The sequence below is a fragment of the Pimephales promelas genome, chromosome 6, assembly GCF_988280905.1.
Source record: "Pimephales promelas chromosome 6, fPimPro1.hap1.1, whole genome shotgun sequence".
NCBI classification, from domain to species: domain Eukaryota; kingdom Metazoa; phylum Chordata; class Actinopteri; order Cypriniformes; family Leuciscidae; genus Pimephales; species Pimephales promelas.
Window position 1 is genome coordinate 36,743,069 of NC_142774.1, and position 5,546 is coordinate 36,748,614.

Below are 5,546 nucleotides of genomic sequence, written 5' to 3' on the forward strand. Positions count from 1 at the left end.
TTACCCTCGAGTGTCTTAATTCGACAGAAAACGCTGACTTGCAACATTGACCAGGAGAGGGCGCCAAAACACTGCAAGTGTGTTGGACAAAACAGTAGGCTACTCCAGAGCCACATGGCTCTGGGCTACTCTACTAGCCATCAGTTCTACTAAATAAATAAAATGGACGACAAGCATGTGTTTTCGCAAAACTGCTATTTAATTACCTTCAAAATATGACTATAAAGTCATAAGTCATTAAACTGTGTTTGTTTATGGAGTCACAATAGTCTACACAGTGAAGACAAACGTGAACTACAAATTTAAGTCCTGCAGAGGGCAGTATTGTCCCAAAGTTTGCTCGACGTTTCACATTTGCTGATAAGCCGCCTGAGGTAGGTCTATTTACGTTTCACCTTTGGCGATTTTGACTTAATAGTAACTAAAGTGCTTCATTTGTTTTTAATTGAAATATCGAACATTTTATCAGACTAAACACCTGTCTGAGAGGAATTCAAGAGCGGGAAATGGTTTTAAGAGTTTTGATTCAATTATATTGCTATTGCACCGCTGCTTCGGTCTGAATGTGAGAAACCTACTGGATCCACTTATTTAGGAGTTTAAAGAAGAAATGTCGATGCGCTTGTTTTCAACGAGCTAGTTGAAATTCTTTACCGATATACGTAGGTTAAGTATTTGAAGACCACACAAAAACTTAATTTGACTGCTCTGCGGGTAGTCAGGAGAAGTAAAAAAACTCATTTCCGCGAATCGGTTCTTTCGAACAGTTCATTTCAAAGAAACTGTTCAACAACTAGTTTTGTTATGTCACTGCGTAGGCTAATTGACTTTCCGGCGTGATACTGAAACTTTCTAAGCCTCTTTCTAGAAGATTATGCGTGTTTTAAAATGGCATTTTATGTGTTAATATGGGCGTTTAGTTGCAGCTAGCTAATGCCTGTTCATGTTCATTTTTTTTTTTTTGCACTTATGATTATGAACCAAATGATTAATTTAGAACCTGAATATAATGTGTTTACACTGAATAATCCATTTGGTATCTTGGTTGAAAAACGTCTTTACGTTTGAGTAAAATGCCATGCTATGGGCTACAGTAGGCATATTCAGTAGCCTATAGTACAGGCTATATGTTTTACTTGTAATGTTATGTTTTTACTGTGAGTTCACTCGGTTTTCGGCTCACTACGAGTCGGTTCTCAGTTCAGTGAGTTTTTGACTCGAGAATCTTGAACCGATTGAGTAGCCCTAGGCTAGTACATCCTATGAACGGGTCGCTCAGACCTGTTTGTGAGCTGTTTCATCTGATTTACTGAAAATATTCGAATTCGAAAAGATGTTTTTCCTGACTCGCCTCTATCTATGTTGTTTGTGAATGTGTAAATTGTGGCATTGTTATTCTGTGATTCTTGTGAAACTTCTTGTGTTGCCGTCTTGACCAGGTCTCTCTGGAAGAAGAGATAGTAGCTAATATCTCAATGTGACTCTCCTGGTTAAAATAAAGGAAATAATTTGAGCCTTCCTTCATGAATCAGACATCGTTATCTCAAACCAGACACTTATGAAGTTGCATGATGGTGAATGCTGTTTAGGATGCAGTAGACGGCGAATTCGCTCACTTTGGAGACACAACCTACCTCAGCAGCGCACTGACAGGTGTAAGATTAACTTTGTTAGGCGCGGGCGCGTCCGTGCGCGACAAATTAAATTAATGGAACAAATTTCCCCCGTAATTAAGATAAAAATTCGTGTCAGCTATAACCTTGCCTAGCGCTAATTATGTACAAATGATTTATCATCTGTTTCGGTCGGAATATTAATCTTCAGCTCGTTGCAAAGCGCGGCTTGTGTTAAGAGATGAGGCTTGATTAACACTGACAGGTCTAGTAACTGCTCTCTCCCTCGCCTCAATTAACAGATAGTGGATGCGCAGGCAAGCAGAACCCTATTCTGAATCTGAAGCGACTAAAATACCCGAGCTTTCAAACACAGCTGCAATAAGAAATCCTTGTTATCCCTTATTCGACTAGACGCCATATTTAATTTTCCGCAAATGAAACCGAGGCGGTGAGGGAGAAGATGTAGCCCATGTTCAATGGCCTTAATATAGGGTGTCAATCATTCATTCAACTGACATTCAGGAAAATTGAAAATACATCTTTTTATAGAAAATCTGTTGACAAAATACTACTCTGTAAAAGGTGTTTTGAAAATTACAATGGATGTCTGGCTCGTTTTTTATCCTTGAAAAATGAAACATGGCATATCTGAATATAGTTCATTGTCGGCATGAAGACTTTCAAACTTATTTGTTGAATCACTCACTTCTTACCCTGACATTTATGAGGGTATTTCATTCTCTAAACTATTTAAATCATACTTTATACATATAGTCCATTTATTCTCCACTGTTTACCTATTAGCCCTGATATATTAATATCAGTGCATGTGTTACTATCACTATGGCTTTTTTTTCTGAAGGCAGTTTGCTAGGTTAAGAAATACATCATGCTACAGCCTGCATCATCACACCGGTGCTGATACAGAGTGACAGGACACTAAGCTGCTTTATAGCAATGGATGGGCTTGCAAACTGTATCATCAATCATGTGAAATGAGCAGAAAGCACTGCGAGGGGCAACAAAGTCAGGGCATAGTTGGCTGTAATCATTAATTTATCCACTGGGCCACAGACAACATATGTAAACGCAGTAACCTCGAATAAGCCTAAATGTGTTGCGTCAACACTCAGACATTTTTCTTTATTCTTTATCTATGGCCAGGATAGCTTGAAGGGATAGTTCACTTTAAAATTAATTTTTGGCATGTTTTAGCTTACTATCCCTTTAAACGAGTGAAATGGACTTATGTTTCTGATTACTTAAAGCTAGGTGATTTATTGAACATTTTTTTTTTTGTTATACTGGTTGAAAGTCTCTTCACATCCTGATAGAAGTAGAAGACGTAGGACCATAAAATGTTCGTCCAATCATTGCATTCGATCCGAATGTGAATATGTCTGGTGCATTCGATCCGAATGCAATGATAAAATGTCCTACCTGCATGTCAACTTATGAATTTAAAAACCTCCGGCTCTGAGCACCTGCTCGCGCAGACATCACACCATCAGTACATTTCCTGCTATGCAGAGTTAATCAGACGTCAGTCACTGAGCACCGCTAACGAAACAGCAGCCATTTTTTACGGTTCCTCCTGATCCAAAACAGTGAGCATATGCTTACATTCACACTATAACTTAACTATATTTGCAAGAGACGGAAACCTGTGACTCGAATTTATGCGTTTCAATGGCAGTACTATCAACTCCACAATGAATCTGCAGCAGTCAGGTGGTTCAGGTTAGTGCTCTTTAAGTTGTTTATGTTCATTATTAATGTAATGTTATGTGCTTTGAGACATGAGTTAGTTTAACACCGTTTCTTGTCTCGTGATGCTTTGCAGACTCTGCTGTGTGCGTTCATGTGTTTTGAAGATGCCGTGAAGGGTTGAATCTCAGGCTTTCAAAGCTAGCTTGATATTGCTAGCCTCTCTGAAATTTGCCTACCCTACCTTTAAAGAAAATTGCATAAAGGTATTTTTCCCCCCATATGTGTGTTAAGGTAAGGTTTAGGTTTATTTTCAATACTGCCACCCATAAGAGAGGTTGATGATCAAGCAGGACCAAGGTCTTATAATGGTGAATCAGTCCTGAGGGAGATTTATTCAGGGGCACTGACATTTGGTCTATATATTGCTGATAACAGTGAAGACCCTGGAAACTGCACACAGCAGCAGATGATGAATGGAGCGTCTGACCGTAATCACTTATCTCTTCAGCCTCTTCTTCTCTTCCTCCTCTTCTATGTGACAGGAGTACCATCTCCGTTTTGCCTCTTCCTGACTAAATATTCACTGTCTATTCAAGATCTCCTTATCTTGGCAGCAATGAATCACACAACAGGCATTTTGAACCATTTATTGAAATTCAGTTACAGGAATTCAGGGTGTTGATAACAATAATACAAATACTCTACTGAAGGAGTGTACTGGGTCAGTGTTTGTAAGGAAAACAATATATGTTACTATACTATGAGCATGGTGGACATTGAGTGTACTCATATTTGATGGGTTTTTTGTGACAAATGGTGGCTACTAAAGTCAATGCAAGATTTGTCATTATGCCAGCGAGTGGTTCTGTTTTTGATCAAAACAATAGTAATATCATTATTTCTGTATGTGTTTTTATTATTAATTTTTACTTTTTGAAAAGCCATTAATAGGCTTTTTAATGGCAGATTCCCATTGTGACAACTTGGCCCATTTAAATGTGACAACATGTCCTGTATTTTGTCACAAAAAGACAATGTTTATTTTTTTTATGTGTTTCCTGGACAGAAACGTTAGAAATTTTGCAACCTTGGAATACTCACTGGAAGTGTGAAAGCTATTCTTGATAACATGTAGGCTCTTAATGTAAGTATCTTATGTAGGTGTAGGTATCTTAAAGGGTTAGTTCACCCAAAAATGAAAATTCTGTCAGTATTTACTCACCCTCATGTTGTTCCAACCCCGTAAGACCTTCGTTCATCTTCGGAACACAAATTAAGATATTTAGGATATTAAAATCGCTCCTGCATACAGTCCATAGGCTTCTTGAGGGACTGGCTCTTGCTGTCCTCGAAAAGTAATTGAAGACATCGTTAAAATAGTCCAAGTGACTACAGGGGCTCAATCTTAAGTTTATCAAACGACGAGAACAATTTTGTGCGCAAAAAAACAACAAAAATAACGACTTTATTTCAACTATTCACTTCCTTCTCCATAAGCCTATAGTCCGTTAACGTAGTGTGATTGCGTAGAGCTACGTCACACGTAGGCTCACTATTGGTCGACGCTGGTCATGTGTGTGTGATGCGTGTGACGTACAATAACAGAAGCTTACGCTATTAAACTAGTTAGCTGACTCGCGCAGAGGGAGAAATAAACGAATAGTTGAAATAAAGTCGTTATTTTTGTTGTTTTTTTTGCGCACAAAAGTGTTCTCGTCGTTTGATAAACTTAAGATTGAGCCCCTGTAGTCACTTGGACTATTTTAACGATGTCTTTTATGACTTTTCGGGGACGGCAAGAGCCAGTCCCTCAAGAAGCCTATGGACTGTATGCAGGAGCGATTTTAATATCTTAAATATCTTAATTCGTTTTCCGAAGATGAACGAAGGTCTTACGGGGTTGGAACAACATGAGGGTGAGTAAATACTGACAGAATTTTCATTTTTGGGTGAACTAACCCTTTAAGAACATGGATGCATAAAATAAACATTAAAAAGGCACTATTCCCATATCACAATTATAAGGCAAATGTAACGAATTTTGATATTTGTTGTTAATAAGTGCACAGTGGTGTGTTGTGAGAAAGCCCATCGTACTGTTAGGGCATATTCGTCATCGGCAGGGCAGTCCTGCTCCCCGCAGAGGATGAATAAATCCATTTTTAATGACAGTTGCTTGTAACTAATAATCTTCGCTGCAGCAGGTACGACATAGCATAT